Source organism: Megascapheus bottae, chromosome 12, assembly GCF_031878675.1.
Source record: "Megascapheus bottae isolate mThoBot1 chromosome 12, mThoBot2.hap1, whole genome shotgun sequence".
NCBI lineage: Eukaryota > Metazoa > Chordata > Mammalia > Rodentia > Geomyidae > Megascapheus > Megascapheus bottae.
The window spans coordinates 7,503,642-7,521,042 of record NC_143520.1 but is presented as its reverse complement, the minus strand read 5'-3'; the positions used below and the strand labels follow the sequence as shown (position 1 = coordinate 7,521,042).

At 39.3% G+C, this 17,401-nt stretch overlaps 1 pseudogene; it reads right to left on the bottom strand.

Annotated features, from left to right (window-relative positions):
* Nucleotides 1–14,077: 14,077 nt before the first annotated feature.
* On the bottom strand, nt 14,078–14,499 carry LOC150056153 (ATP synthase F(0) complex subunit C2, mitochondrial pseudogene; annotated as a pseudogene).
* Nucleotides 14,500–17,401: the final 2,902 nt, after the last annotated feature.

Sequence of the window (17,401 nt, the reverse complement as noted above, 5' to 3'; positions counted from 1 at the left end):
CCGAGAGAAGGAAATCTCGGGTACTGGGCTTCTACTTCCTAGGTCTCAGTTTTAAAGTTCATTTTGTGTAGAGTCACATCTGCTTGTGAGAATATCTTTTCTCCCCTTTTAGGCAACACTGAGGATTGAATTCAAATCCTCACCCATCCTAGGCAGGTATCCTATCACTTGACCCACATCCCAGTCTTTTTACTTTTAGTTTGTCTTTCAAATAAGGGATGTTATGTCAGAGATAGCCCCAGGTCAGAATCCTCCAGGGGATGGGATCACAGGTATGCACCATGTGTGGGTGTTTAGGGGGGAAAGACCTACAGATGTGGAGAGAGTTGACATATCCAGGGGCTCTAAACCCACTCTCTTCCCGGGCTCTACTCAGTGATCCTGTGGCTACTTCCTTAGTTCTTTGGTTCCTAAAACCATGCTCTACATTGCCAGAGTTTCTGCTGTCCTTTTTAGCAACAAATTCCTGCAAACAATCTCCATAAACAATGACCAGTATTCACAAAAACCTAACTTGCAATATACCTCACACCTAGATGTGTATATGCCTCCCAGTGTCCATGGAATAAGGTAACGATGGAGAAAGCATCCAATAGGTTCAGAGATTCTGGATAGTCCTGAGGAGAAGGAATATCTCCTTAGATGGTTGAGTTGGACGGGAGCTCAGAGCATGGCTAGACTCCCTTTGGTGTACCATTTCACAGTTAAAATGAAAAGGCTGAACTTGCTCCATCAACCATGGACTCAACTAGAACTGTAGAAGTTATCTTAACCTTTTAGACTTAGCACTTTAATCTTGAAGATGGAGGCTTGGAAAGTATGTCTTTGAAAATCCTGGCTAAGTATAAAAAAAAATCTATGATCTTAAATCAAACCAGACTCTTTCCCTGTATGTGAGTCTAATTTTCACATTAAAAATATAAAATGTAGTATTTTCATTTCTTTCCAGGAAAGATTGACATGTAGTTGAAATTTTAAAATTGATTCATTTTTTTTCTCATATGGAGACTTTTTTAATGGTTCTCTTATGATTCATGAGCCAATTTACTGCACAAATCCAGTGAATTATTCAGGAAACATAGTCACTTTTCCTCAGTTAAAATATTTACCAGATTCTCTGTCTGCATTAAAAATAAAAATCAAGTAAATACACACATTTTCTGTTTTGGAATATCTATGAGAACTCTGCATTGTGAGCAATGCATTTGTGAGGAAGTAGCTAAACTGGGTAAATTCACCTAACCAGGTAGTCTCAATTCCAGTTGCTGAGAAATGTCATTGTAAATGACAGGAGAATCTTGGTGTCAGTTTCCTGATTTGATTTGCTCAGTAGCTTCATTTATTAAGTGGGAGATAACCTATCTGACAGCCAGATGAAGAGGAATAAAGTTTTCAAAGCACTTAAGGTAGCTACAGAATGATTTGAAGAGAAAAAGATAATCATCCATTTGGATCATTTCTTGGATGACATGGTGGATTAGCCTGGTGACATAATTTATAAGCCCTTTTCTTTGTTAATAAAGGGCTCACAGGATCTGTAATTGTGTTTCCTTGAATTACTTTTGGGTATGTGTCAGGATCTGACCATGATCTAGATCATGAACAGATTTTGAACAGAAGATCAGCAAGGCCAGATTAGACGACCAAAATTTTCCAAATACCTCCACATATAAACATTTATAAAGGGAAGAAATGTGAAAAAAAGTGTTTTCTTTAAAAAAAACGTTTATTTTGATAATTTCATCTAAGAATCCTTGAAGGTCTTTTGTAGGACTCCTTATAAAATATCACTAGGAAAAGATATGAATTATAAGGAGGGAATCTTAAAAATTCAGATATGAAAGGATGACATTCCAAAGGACAAAAGTCATTGAGTAAAACAGTACAAAATCTCTAGAAGTTTCTAATTAAATGTTTGAGAGGGTGGAATTTGTTTTTAGAGCAAGAAACCCAGCTGTTTTACAATAGGGTCTTGCCGCGAACACCACAGCCAACAATGTATGCCTTAAAGAGTAAGTTGATTCTCAAGCCACAATGCTTAGCCATCTGCTATTTTAACAAAACATTTTCTGGAGTTATACTTTAAACTGTATATCAGTTATTTCTTTTATGGATCAAAGTCAAATTTTTAACCTACCATCAGATTCTCATGGATTTTTAAAAAATAGACTAAGTTTAATTAGAATGTCATACTTCTACTTTGAGGTTTTGGTATTTTAAGAAAATCATTGGTCTTTAAACTGAAAGGTTCAATGGAATATTAAATTTGATGAATCATAGTGAGTGTCTGTGTTTGTTAGCTTTTATAGACCACATTAAAGCATTCATTAATAAAGTCACACTACATTGCCTTGAGTAGGTCCTAAGAGGTTAACGACTTGATGCAGGCGGCTGTTCCTAGCTTTACTGTTTCAGGGTAGCTTGTGGCAAATGTAGTTCATTTTAAAATTATATTACAAGAGAAAAATGTTATTTCCTGTCTCATAGTCCAGGGACTTCTTCATCCTTTTCTTCCTCCTTTCTAATCTCCAACCCCCCCTCCCTCCCAGTCTTGCACCCTCAGATCAATCAGTGAGAACCTGCTGGCTAGTTGGAGGCAAGATGACCCTGGAAGGGGCAGGAGCAGCACCAGAGAAATCATTGTTCCTGCTAGCACATTTGGCAGTGACCTACCAGCAAGTGGGGGCTGCCTGACTCAGAGACACCCACAGGGGTGAATAAGAGCTGATACTTGGAAAGTATCATTAACTATTTGATTTTTGTTCAATTGGAGCCTCTGTTTTAGAAGACAAAAAAAATGCAACATTTAAACAGGAATTGCTTATATCTCAATATTACGCTATCACTCCTCCAGTACCTTGGTTCTGTTACAAATTGCTAGTAAAATAAATGACTCATTGGTTTTGTATGGGAGGCAAATCAAGGCTTGTCCATGAGATCATCGAGCTGATCTACAGTCATTTAACCATTTCCTGAGTGTGTAGAAGCTGCCCCATGCATAGGTGACCATTCCCAAGCTAATCGTTGTGGAGAGAAAAATAAAAGTTCATATAAAAGAGGTCACTGGGTTATATGGCTGCAATTGTTTCCAGGCTGGAACAACTTCGTATGTGTTTATTATGGTCAGTATCTTGTTATAGTGTTCTTTCGGAATCAATAAAAGCTAACCTCCCTCCATGGTTTTACTACTGAGCTCTCCTGGCAGGGTTTGTTGAGCTGAAAGTCAAGAATGGAAAAACAGGGAAGAGGCAGAACTGACATGACAGAGTTAAACCTTATTTCCTTTGCCAACCTTTGAGAGAAAGTTGTTCTATTAATTAAAGCATATGGGGAAACACCTGCTGTTGTTGTTTTTACTGTTTTGTTAGTGTGTCAAGTAATGCTTTTCTTTCTTTCTTTTTCTCTTTTCTTTTTTGGTACTGGAGATGGAACCCTGGGCATTGCATTTGCCAGGCAAGTGCTTTGTCACTGAACTACATCCCATGTACAGGCTATGATTTAAAAAAAAATAAAATAAATACATATAGTAGGAATATTTTCTTTTGATTAAGAACTGTCATTTTTAGAAGGTTCCATACTCTTAACAAAAGGTTCTAGCCATCAGTTGTTACTAGAGGAGGTTCAATGTATCCTGTTTAATTATCATTTTAATATTAAATAAAAAAATTAGTTTTATTAGAAACTGACTTAAAGAGCATAACTGTTTTCCTCAATTCTCTGTGTTGTATCATTCATTCATATCTGTTTCAGGCATTAGCTACCATAAGTTCTTTGAAGTGCCTAATGCTTCTCAGTGATTACAATCCCATAAATATCCTTCACTGGCTTTGGAGTGCCGGCGGAGACCAAAGTTCTACTGGAGTTGTGGATGATGCTAAATGTTTAGCATCCACCTCCTAGGGCTGAGGCCAGGAAGCAGACATATTTGCCCTTGAACAAAGTTAAATCCTACCTTTGTGTCTAATTCAAAGCTTCCAAACTTCATTGTTGAAAACTGAACTAAGAAGAGATATACACATCTGGCTTTTTTCAGCCAACCCATGAATCATTTCTATATGATTCTGTAGTCTCCCCTAAGTGACAGGACTATGAATCTATGATTATTTATTAAAAGGAAGAAAGAATTCCATTGGTTCATTTATTTACATTTTTATCTTAGTCAAAAATTATTAAAACAATTTTATCTAAGACTACAAATGCTGCCTCTAGTTATCAATACGTAATGACTTTATCTGAGCACTAGATTAAAAAAACATTTCTGATCCATTTCTTTTTCTAAACATTCTGTTAAAATCCCTCTAATAGACTATTCTAAGGAAAATTGTCCGCATAATAAAACATCATCATCATCATCATCATCATTTCTCCTGAGCTTTCTTAAGGTAGTTGATAAACAAATTTGCATAAATTTAGAGCTGGACTTGGTGGTATATGCCTATGGTACCAACTAGTTGAGAGGTAGAGATTAGGAGGAGCCAAGTTCAAGGCTATTCCAAACAAAAAAAGTTATTGAGAAGCCCATCTCGATCAATAAGCCAGGTGTGATGGTGCAACACTGTTATCCAACTACGTAGAATGCTTAGACAAAAGAACCGTGATCTGAGGCTGGCCTTGGGCAAAAAAAATGGTTTGGAGAGTGTTAGAGCACCTGACTAATAAGTACAGGATCTTTAAGGTCAATCCCAGTACTGGGAAGAAAGGAAGGAAGGAAGGAAGGAAGGAAGGGAGTGAGGGAGGGAGGGAAATTGTATATACTTAGAGTGTACAATGTGCTGTTTTAATGTATCTATATACTGTGGATTACCACAATCACCCTAATGAACACAGTTTTCAGTTACTATGTATACAATAAAAACATTCAAGATTTCTTTTCTGAAGTTTTTATTTATATAGTAAATTGTTACTCATTTTACAACTGAAGATGTATAGTTGTCCAACAACTTTCCACAGTCCCAAACTTCAGCAGAAGAAACCATCACTCTCACTGCCTGTTGCTAAGAATTTGAGGGTTTTTTCCCCCCACATAGAAATAAGATGATGTAGTACTTATCTCAGTATCTGGCTTATTTCATTTAGCACAATGTTGTCAAAGTTTATCCATGTTGCTGCAAATAAAGATTTTCTTCTATTTAAGGCTACGTGCAAGTGTAGTAGTAGATTATAATGGGTAATCCAGCTGTATAACTTAGAAGTTTCTTTTTGGAGATATTGACTCATAACTAGAATCAGAACCTCCAGACAACTGAATGGCTTTGAAGGGCACATTCATGAGGTCAATAGAAAATGATGAATATTGAAAACTCTATGTCTATTATAAAGCAACAGGAGAAAGAGCTCATTGCATACATGCTTGCTGGTATCTCTGAGATACTTCATGAAAATTGTGGGGAGGAAGCTTTACCATTTGCAGCTGTTTAGAAGGAATGCCTGCAATGTGAGCAGCCTGGGTTTGAAGATAAAGGATTTATGAGTTGCAGGAAGCCAAATGTGCAATCACTTGGACCAGAATCTGTTAAGTGTCATGTTGCTCTTTCCCCCTTTCTTCTCCATCTCCAGTCACATCTCAGATATGAACATCACCCAGAGGTTACCCAGGTGATTTCAGGATGTCCTGGGCGAGCAGCTGTGCGGGACTTGACCTTGAGGGACAGATGGCATCAGGAGGAATTCTTTATACCTTGCGCCAGCGAGGGCTCCATTTCTGACATTTCTATCTTCAGACAACAAAAGGCTTTCACTGTGAGCTGCTTTCTGATGCGTGCTTAAAACCAAGCTGAATGCATTAAAAGGGCAAAGAGGCAGAAACCTTCTCACTGTGCTCTGTGAAGAGTTAAATAAAACTGTAGTGGGAGTAGGTGAAAAGAAAAATAAATTTTCATGAAAAAATTGGTGCCTATTGTCATAAATGGATGCAATTTTTAATTTTCTATTCATTCTGATGTGCAGTATGCATGCCTCATATTTCCTTTAAAATAGAAAAACACTTAGAGTAAAACATAGAATAAATGTTTAATGTAAATTTTATTTAGCTGAATTTAATCTTTTTTTTGTTGTTGGTCATGGGACTTGAACCTGGACCTAGGCACTGTCTCTGAGCTCTTCAGCTCAAGGCTACCTCCCTACTGCTTGAGCCACAGCCCCACTTCCTGTTTTCTAGTGATTAATTGGAGAGCAGAGTCTCATGTTATTTAGCGTCCTGGCTGGCTTTGAACCACAATCCTCAGATGTCATCCTCCTGAGTAGCTAAGATTACAGGTGTGAGCCACCGCACCTGACTTAATCCTCCTTTTTTGATTGGTATAATATTATCATCCTTTTCTTTGTTATCTCCCCTCTCTCAACCCAAAGGTACTGGGGTTTGAACTCAGGATCTTACACTTGCTAGACAGGCACTGTATCACTTAAAACACATCTCTAGCCCTTTCTCTCCCTGACTGATTTTTATTATCTGTAATTGTATGAAGGGGTTTCAATTCAGCATGTCAGTTTGTGTGTACAATGTATCTTGATCATTCTTTTTTTTAAATCATTTTCCAGCATCATTTTCTGTCATTGTTTTTCAAATAGGGTGTCACAGGATTTGTTTTTATTGTTTATTAATTTATTTATTTAGCCAGTCATGGGCCTTGAACTCAGGGCCTGGGCACTGTCCTTGGACTTTCTCAAGGCTACAGCTCTACCACTTGAGCCACAGCACTATTTCTGGCTTTTTTCTATGTGGTACCAAGGAATGGAACCTGGGTCTTCGTGCATGCTAGGCAAGCACTCTACCACTAGGCCAAACTCCCAGCCTCGCTTATTCCTTTTTAAATGGAGTGCATTCACAGTTTTCTTTCTCTCCAATGTTATCAAATTTCTTTGAAACATTCAGAACAAATACTTAACCATGTCCTTTTTAGGAGACTTAAAGTAACTCCTATGGCTTTCTAATTCAATGCTTCATTCTACAATGTATCCACTTTGGTTCTCATGATCAATCCTAGTTATAAAAAATATAAGGCAAAATTTGTGACTGTGTGCTTGAATGAAAAGCAATTATAGCTAACATTCCCGAAGTGCTTATGGTTCAGGCATCATTCTTCAGGCTACATGTACGTTCTTCCTTAATGTTTGCAATGAGGAGCCAGGTGGTACTCTTCTTATCCTACTTACTTTCCGGATGAGAAGACTGAGGGACAGGGAGACCATTAATCGGGAGAAAGTGAGCAAATTGACTGGTCTGGAAAAAAATTATAAGGCTAAAATTAATGACAATAAGTTTTTATATTATGTTTATTTTAGCAGTATACTATATCTCTCAGTGGGAGCCTATTTAGGCAGAGGTTCTGGAGTGTGACCTTGTGTTTGACATAGAGCTCCATGCACGTCTTCCAGGGTTGAGTTCTTTTTTTGTTGCCTCTTACCAGATGTGAGACAGGGCCAAGTTAGTCACCCTGCAGGAGTCTCATTTCCTCACATATAAAGTGTAGACTGTAAAAAAAAAACCCACCTATCTTAGAGGACTGTGAAGCATGGAAGACCTTAAGACATGTGGCACACAACATGGTGTGTACTTTTCTGTGCAACTCTCTGAGGTCAATATCATTTTCTCACTGTACAAGTGAACAGAGGTCTATCAAAATGAAATAACTTACCCAAAGATAGGCATCTTGTTTGTAGTGGAGTCAACATTCTAATCATAGACAGGAGAGAATTTAGCCAAAAGCAGCATTATTCTAGGACTGAAATGTTATAATATGTTGTCTGTTCCTTTAGCTACCAGTCCCTTTTCTGGGGTATCATCCATTTTCTCACTTTCAATAGCCAAATAATTAAATGGGTACTTACAGAAGACCTTCAGGATTCCCTCTACCCTAACCTACAAGCCCTGTGACTGACTGGAAAGGACCTTCCTCTATTCTCATTGGTCAGTGCTATAAACTCATCCACACACAGTCATCAACAGAAGAAGGGAAAAGGAGCTCCCATCCAAGTTTTCTTTAAACCTTCAGTCCTCAGCCTTACTAGGCACCAACTCTCTCAGGACTTCCCATATTCCCCCAAATGCATGTTTATTTTAAGGCTAATTTCTGATTCAGTACAAAATATTAAAAGTAATAATATACAAAGCAACCACTAGTAGAAATGGCCTTAGGATATACAGAAACTCACTTATGTCAAGTGATTATGAAAATGGAATGCTGATACTAAGGAAATCAGAACATGGGCAAGCAGGAATAATGCTGTGAGTCCATAGAACATACATTAGAACACAAGACAATTACTGCTCAGATTTCACTGTCAAGTGTTAATTTATTTCTATAAAAGTCTTCAGAAAACTCTCTAGCCTCTGAACCTCTGGTCATTTACTGAAGAGAATTCAAGCTCCCGTGACTTACAGTGGTTATATCCAATTCTCTAAAAATGTTTTTCCTTCTTAATCAGCAATTTATGACATTAAATTTTGACATATTTTGATACTTGCTGGTTTTATTCTCTAAGCTACTAAAGGTACCTTATCACCTCCAAATGGATTCCAACAGACACATGGCTTCCATCTTTCTCAGTTCCGTTTGGCTGAGAAGAACTGATTGCAGAAGTTGCCAGTTTGTACCTCAGTGTGGACTTCTTCCACCCTAAACTTCTTTTCAGTTTTCAGGTTTCTCAATGGTACTGATCAGAGTCAGAACTTCCAGTAATGCCGTTGTTTTGTAAAATATATCTGGTTTCTAGTTCATCTCACTGCTGTCTCTGCAGTCCTGAATGTCTCTGGTGCATAGCCAGAGAGCCACTGGTTTCTTCATGACGTGGGTCTGTATCCATAGAGAAGTGACAGCCCTGCCTCTGTAATTTATTTCTAACCTGAGCACCATCCTTAATCCACTGTTATCTTGTCATTCAGGCAGCCTGTTCTTCCTCTGTGCTGTGCATTGAAGTGGTTGGAGCTCTCTCACAGAGAAACACCTTTCATATAGCAAGGCCCTGCACTAGAGCTGGAGACCCCTATCTCATCAGAAGTTTTCCAGTTTTAAGCCTTATCTTTCCTCTTTTGATCCTTGACTGAGATGATAAAATGATGCAAGGCGGTGAGTAAATAGCATACAGATGCCAAACTACCAAAATGTTTTCTTTTGCTATTGCTGATGTAGGAAAATGAGCAGTAACATCACTTCATTTGCCCTTGTAGGTGAGAACCCCAGATCCTTCATTAGGAGACTAAATCTTATTTTTGTTTGAGACCAGCATGAACACTGACCTCTGCCCTTTGAATGATCTTTCTGTCTCACAGAAAGTTCATGAAAAGGTCATGGAACTGTGCTGACTTCCTCTGTGTGTGCATGGATGTGTCTTTTTATTGATCTGGAGAAAGACCATTCAGGGGTTTTGCTCACTTTGATTTTAATGAAAACCTGATCAGTAATTATAGAATTTTTCTACCAGAATTCACACCTGAGTAAGTGGAGAAAAGTAAACCTCATTTCATCCTGCTTGTTTAGCCTTGGCCATAATTCCCAATTAAATACCTTTCTTCAACTCTTAACAAAGCAATATATGGCACTTAATGGTCATCAGTTTAAAGCAAGAGGAAGGGATGGCTTAATAGTTGGAAATAAAAACATCAGTGAGTTTTTCTTATGGATTCCTTCATGTCAAATTCATATCATGAGTGACTGAGTTTTCCCTTTAGATCATCTTGGCATGATCGAGGAGTAAAAATAAAAATGATTTCTAGTATATTCTTGAGGTGATTCCTTCTTTTGACGCTGCCTGTCACCGTAAAAGGGGTTATGAATCTCTGCAAACCTTCCCTGCTGTCAGCAGCCTGGCTCCGGGTTTCAAATCAGACTGCGGTAACCAGCACGGTTGGAGGGCTTTAAATCTCTACTAGAAAACTATTGCCATTTACAAACAACAAGGATTGTGTGGAAATGGTGAAAAATGCACTAGCGTCATATTTAGAATGATTGTGTGCAGAGGATATAACAATACTTTTCAAGACTATACGCAATACGTATATTCATATCTGCTGCTATTTATCTTGTAGATATAGAGCGCTGGACGTTCTCCGCTGCTGGCTGTTAGGCTCCGAGCACGGAGAAGGAAAGATCCTGAGGTTTGTCACTGCCGTACATCACTGCAGCTGTGCCCTTTGATTACACTGGGGCGCCACCAGTCATTAATAACAGCGAGAGCTTTTTGTCTGGCAAATACCTCGCTGTACAGTCCTTTTCTTAACACCTAGGCATCTTGATGGGACAACGAGGGTAAATTAAAGGAGGAAGCTTGTTTATTTTACAGCTACACTTGGAGAAAATAGAAGTCATCTTTCCAGAATTATTCAAGAAAATAGATTTTTCCTGGCCTTATAAACTGGAAACATTTTCAATTTTTTATTTTTACTTGGTTTTTGTTTGTTTGTTTTGTTTTGTTTGCCTTTGCTCAAGAGAGTCCTGCCATTATGTCTCACTTGAACAAACAATTCCAGCACAATCAGAGATTTCATTCCATCATGGTTGCATTCATTTGGCTACCAGTGGGTTATAAAATAAGCCAGCTATCTTCCAACATGATGATTAATATGTAGACATGTAAGCTCCAGGATTGCCATGGTTAAAGATCTCTTCAGAAGCAGGTGAGTGGTATTTGTGAAGTCAAGGGCTTTCAGTGTGGAAAACCAAGACTCAAATTTGAAATACACTGAGTATCTTTGAAAGGTGGATATCAGAAACAACTTATTCCGCCAGAAAGTAGCACTTTTCCATTAAAAGTCATCCCAAAGTTGACTCAATTGCTAGAGGCTCAAGTCACACTAAGCAAATTCATGAGCAGTGGATTTATGAATGCTACCTCCATATCTCAATCAAGTTAACTTTACAAAGGGTGAGAGAGAAGAATCATACTTCATTTGGTCTCTTGTGTTGATTATCCTTAGAACCCTAGGACTCCTCATTCTTGCATCAGCTGTTATACAGTCTCTCTAGTTGTATTCCCCAATTCAGAACTGCTTAAGGCAAATTTTCCCAACCTGTTAGTGGATTCATGAGATCAATTTAGTCTTTCCTGTCAATGTCAAAAACAGAAAAACAAAAAGAAAGGAGAGAAAATGGCAAGAATACAACATATGACAACACACTGAGCAGAGAGGGAATATTATGGCCTGACGTTCTTTCCTTCTGTTCGTTCTGTGTATACATGTGTATTCTCACTGGTTCTAAAAGTAGTATGTGCTTCTTCTGTAGGATCTGAGGAACAAAAACTTCAGCTTTGGTGTGTTTCTCAGTGTCAGCTCGACGCATTGGAACAGGTGATGGCATTGTTTCTATTTTTTCAGTTCTCTAGCCTATTGAAGTAAGCAAGAGCAAAGTCTCAGGCTAGGCCAGTGCACCTCTGATTTCCATCCGATACTTGCCAAATCTGCCTCCACTTTTATTTCTTTCCTTTTAACCTAATGAGAACTGTTCTCTGGCTCAAAGTTTTGGACAAGTATCTGAATTGAGTCTTATATATTGTAAATATTTGCTTCCATTGTGTTTATTTTTAAAGTAAGTGACACTGTCTCTCCTTACTTGTTTTTAAGTAATTTAAAGACAAGAAGGCAATTGATTTAAAAGAAAACATTAAATAATCTGGAATACAGTGATATCCAAAAATTTTACTAAAGTTGAATAAATGGTAGAGCACTAGCCTTGAGCAAAAGAAGCTCAGGGACAGTGCCCAGGCCCTGAATTCAAGCCCTTGCTATTCTTAATATACTATGTAAAGTTATTTCTTTTCTCTCTTTTTTCCCCCATGTATGGTTAATCTCATGAGGTTACTGTGTCTGAATTTGTGTACTGGTATAGTGTATACACACTTATTGGTTTATTTGAAATAGGGAAGGGAAGGCGAAAACAAGATGACTGGGAAGGGAAGAGGGGAAGAAAGGGGAACAAAAACATGAGAAGGGGTTTCAAGGTTTGAGAAATAAGGTACCCACCACCTGATGAATGTTACTGTAACTCCTGTATACATTAAACTGACAAGAAAATACAATAAAAAACAAATAATAAATAAATAAATAAAGTTGAAAAACCAAACCTATTAATCAAAAATTTAAGGTAAAGCTCCAGTGGCTTGAAGATTGCTGTTCAAAGCCAGACTGAGCAGGAAAATCTATGACTTTTTGTATCCAATTAATCACTGAAAAACTGAATGTGGACCCGTGGTTCAAGTGGTAGAGTGTTAGTTTTGAAAAACAAAAGCTCAGAGATAGTGCACAGGTTCTATGTTCAAATCCATGTATCAACACACACACACGCGCATGCACACACACACACACACACACACACACACACACACACACAATATTTAAGCTGGTGCCAGAATAACCTTTCTTAAATGCCAATAAAACCAGTTTCCTGCTTCTACATAAAATCCCTTAGCACAATTCCACCATCCCCAGAATCCCAAACTCCTTTTCCAAACTCATCTTCTCCTGTAGGCCCACCCAGAGTCTAGTCCTGCCCTTCTGCTGAATGGCCAGCCCTGAAATGAGAAGGCCGCAGACTTCCTCCAGCCAGCACTCCGCTCTTTTACTGCATCTCCGTACAGTAAGTACTTCTGAGTGGTCATTGCCATGATCTCCACCTTAGTTGCCGCTTTGTTTTATACCATTTTTATTTACTCCAAAGCACAACGTGGTTTTCTTAGTGTTGTTTCTTATGTGCTTAAGAGAGTCCACTGCACATGTACATAGTAGACACACAAAAATATTTGAGAAGGAATATATTCGTCATTTGGCCCAAGACCAGGACCAGACATAATTTATGAACAATCAGCAAATCCTAAACTTGCATCATCTGAACCAACAAGGCAAAGAGGATTTGATATTAGTAACAATAGTGATACCTGAATTTGCTAAACACATAGTAAGTGTATGACCTTCCACATGCATTGTCCCTGAGTCCTTACAATTCCATAAGAAAGGGACGATCATGGACTTCCATGTGGAAATGGAGGCCCAGTGAGGCTGTCCCTTGTCCAAGGTCGACAGATCTTCAGCATTAAAAAACAGAGCCAGGGCTATGTGCCTTCAGTCAGCCAGCTGTGTGTGAGAATAGCATACTCTCCTCTGTTCTCAAAGAGGAGTAGAATTCTCTTCCTCCTCAACTCTACTATGCTTGGTCTGAGCTATGCCTGGGTCTGCTGAGAATAGTTCTGGCGTCTTTGCCCCCACCGTAGCTTGTCTCGCAAACACTGCCTTCCTGGCTCCTGGCCCAAGTAGTAATTCCCTAAAGTTGATTCTAGCCCACGGGTCTGAACACACGCTTCCCTCAAAACTGCCTGGTTCACAAAAATAGAACCACCTCCTACTTAAGAACAGACTCTGCTGGGACTGCTTAGCTGGGAAACTCAGCTGTTTGACTTCAGGCAACTTACTTAACCCCTCTCTGCCTCAGGCTTTTGAAGATTAAATGAATTCTTATTTCAGCATTGCTTAGAACCATGGTGGACATATAAGAAATATAAATATATGTTAAATATATGTTAAAGAAAGTGCAAACTCTCTGGACAATGCCATTTCTGAGTGTTTTGGCTACAGAATTGTTAAATCAAGTTCCAACAATTCTTCATTCCTTTTACATACCCCCATAGAGGCTGTTACCCACTTCAGAACCTTTTTATTATTATTAATTTTTTTGTGGGTCATGGGGCTTGAACTCTGGGCCTGGTCATTGTCCCTGAGCTCTTCAGCTCAAGGCTACCACCCTACCCCTTGAGCCATACCCCACTTCCCGTTTTCTAGTGATTAATTGGAGATAAGAGTCTCTCGGCCTTTGGTGCCCAGGCTGGCTTTGAACCGTGATCCGCAGATCTCAGCCTCCTGAGTAGCTAGGATTACAAGTGTGACCAACCGCACCTGGCTTGTATCTTTTTTTTAATATCCAAGATTATTTTTTGTTATTTTTTCTTATTTATTTTGTATTTATTTTGTCTTCCCTCTCTTAAACCCTGAGCCAACCACTTCCCCCAGACTTCATGGGGAGGTACCGGAAAAGGAACATATAGGGCAGACAAAACATGGGAGAAAAAACTATGGGAGGTGGAGACGGCTTCTTCACATGGCGAGGAGAATGAGAAAGGCCACCATCAGGCAGAAGAGACCCATGGCCCCCGAAAGGGCAAAGCCCAGAATGGCATAGGAAAAGACCTGCTGCTTCCAAGAAGCGTTCCTGGCATAGCCAATGATGAGTCTCCCAAACACTGTGCCAATCTCAGCCCCAGAGCCAGCCACCCCAACTGTGGTGGCCCCAGCCCCAGTGAACTTGGCTGTTGTATCAATGTCCCTTGAAATGGTGCTGGTTTGGAATCTGTGGCTGGGGACAAGTGAGGTCAGGGGACGTGGGCCTGCTAAGCTGTGGCTCTCATCTGTCAGTGTTTCTGGTCTGTTCAGGACCACTGCAGATAGTGGTTGGCTCAACAGCAATAGGTGCTCCTGACTAAAGAGGGAGAAGAGGCAAACTTGGAGCAGGCATACATTTTCCAGGGAGAGGGTTGTGGCAGGAGAGCTGCTCTCAGGGTGAGAAGACAGAGGGGGTGGGGGTGGGGGAAGCGTGAATACGGAGAGCTGTTTTTGTTATTAGCTTTAGAAGTTGTACAAAGAAGTTGCCGCTTAATATAGCAGTTTATAAGGAAAATGCATCTTGATCAATGTGACCTCTTTCAATATTCTCACCCATCCTTCTTCTATCCACCCACTCCTCATTCTTCTTAATTTTATAGGATAAACGTTAAATTCTTGATTAAAATCCCCCCTTTCTCCACTTCATTTATCTATTCTTTTCTTCTTTACCCTACCCCACCAATTTCTGAGGAATTACACTATTTGAGATCTCCCTTGAACTGATCATATATCAGTTAACATATTCATGTACACTCAGTATATTTGTTTACAAGTTCATAGCCTAAATCTAGCTACTACATATAAGGGAATATATATGTATTCTTTGTCTCTCTGGGCCTGACTTTTCCCCCAGGTCTTTCCATTTCATTACAAATGTTATGATATCATTCTTTCTAATGGATGAGTAAAATTTCATTGTGTATATATACCACATTTTCTTGACCCATCCTTCCACTGAGGGGCCCCTGGGTTGTTTCCACACCTTGGCTATGGTGAATAGTGCTGCAATGAACTTGATTGTGCTGATGGCTTTACTATAACCTGGCTTGTAATCTTGGGGATAAATGCCCAAGAGTGGAATCACTGGATTATAGGATAGTTCTGTGAGATTTTTTGAGGAACTTTCATACTGCTTTCCAGAGTGTTTAAAAAAGTTTACATTCCCATTAACAGTGCATTAAGGTTCCATTTTGGCCAAATTTTTGCCAATATCTTATTGTTTGTCTTCTTGATAATGGCAATTCTAACGGGGGGATGTGGAATCTATGGTCTAAATGAGCAGGACAGACTCTTCTCAGATGTAGAAGTCACCAATAGACACATGAAGAAATACTCGATACCTTGAGCTATAAAGAAAATGCAAATCACTTGAATGAGAATGCAGTTCCTTGTTTGGAAGGGGGGAAGAGGTAGTACTCCAGGATCAGGAGGAGCCTGACTTTGGGTGATCGCTCTGAGTCTTGGCAACACTGGACCTGAGGACCAGTTCTAGGACACATGCTTTCTAGAGAAGCTCCCTAGATAGGAGGAAGACTGGGTGCTCATTAGGTTCAGAGCCTTCATTTGGAAAATAGGCTGGGAGTATTGCCTACCTCATGGGATCATTTGAGGGTTCCATGAGATAAGCAATGTAAATTACTTAGAAAACCTCTGATGAATGTGCTCATAAGTGAAAATGTATTAGTATAATTAAGTTCAAAGAGGATGAAGAGATAGTTTCCAGGACCAGCATGGTAGGATTTCAGAAAGGCATACATTTTCTGCAGGTGGAATTGTTGTAGTTGTGGACTGAGGTTTTTCTTCATCTCAAGATTTGATGGACAGTGTGACAAAGCCAGGGGGAAAAAAAGAAAGTCGTGCTCTGAAATTTTTTCTGTAGCTCAGTTTGGCTGTCATGTTGGCTACATTTTTTTTTAGAAGCAAGGAGACTGTGTGCTGTGGAATTTAGCTGGATCATGCTGAGAGATCTTGAATGCCGGAAAAGCAGATGTATTTAGGAGTCAGTGACTTAAAGGTTGAAGAGTGACGTGCATCCAGATGCTCCCCAGGAAACTTTAAGTGGGTGACACAAATGTCCAAGTGATGTGAGGTGACTACTTCATTTTTATCCTATCAACAAGAACAAGTTTTGACAAGTCTAGAGCAGTACTAGAGAAAACCTAGGCACGGTCAGGTTCAACACGGATTCAGTTTTGCAACAGGAAGCCTAGTTGAGCCAATGGCAGTTTTCAGATGGTTTCAGATGGATGTGTCTCCCTTATTGATGGTTATGAAATTTGGAGTCAGGTAGATGTTACAGAGATAGATGATCTCACTGAGCGGGGTCTTCAGTTCACAGAATCACTAATACAAAATAAATTGCTGCCCTTTCAAAGAGACTTGCATATAGAACTTACTCAAATAGAAGAGTGTGACTTTCACCAGAGCTGATTGAAGGAAAATTGCTTGCTTAATATTGTTTTCAGAATGTTATTTCTTTAGGAAACACTTTATATCAAAATGGTTCATTTGCTCTGGGTTTAATTTTTAGCATTCCAAGCTTTGTTTTATAAACAATGTTCAAAGAGCCAAGTTTATTTAACCGTTTACAAATTGCTTCCAACCAGATTAATTTTCTAATAGCTTTATTTCTATACTGTCATAAATGTACACAGGCAAATGTTGTCCCCTTTCATCCACTCAGTTAAATGGAAATTAGAAGAGTTCAGCATTAGATGGGACCTAGTTAAGGACTCCCAGTTGTTATAAGATTCCTTCTAGTCAGTCATTCTGTTCAATGAGTATTCGTTGTATGGATACTTGACAGAAACTCTGCCAGGATTATTCATGATAAGTAAGAAAGTAAGTTCCTCTTGTCAAGTAATTTATGTTCTCAAAGGGAGTCAAGGAGCAAACAAAAATTAAATTCCAAATAATTAAACACTGTGAAGGGAATGAACAGTTCCATAATAGTGAGGATGTAGTTGGAAAGAATACTTCAGAAACTATTGTCCGAAGGTGATATCTGAACTGAGATTTGAACAAAATGGAGCCCATCAGGGCTGGGAGTTTGGCCTAGTGGTAGAGTGCTTGCCTAGCATGCATGAAGGCCCAGGTTTGATTCCTCAGTACCACATCCATAGAAAAAAGCCAGAAGTGGTGCTGTGGCTCAAGTGGTAGAGCTCCAGCCTTGAGAAAACCCAAGGACAGTGCCCAGGCCCCAAGCCTAAGCCTAGGACTGACAAAATAATGGAGCCCATCAATGAAGAGCCTGGGGTT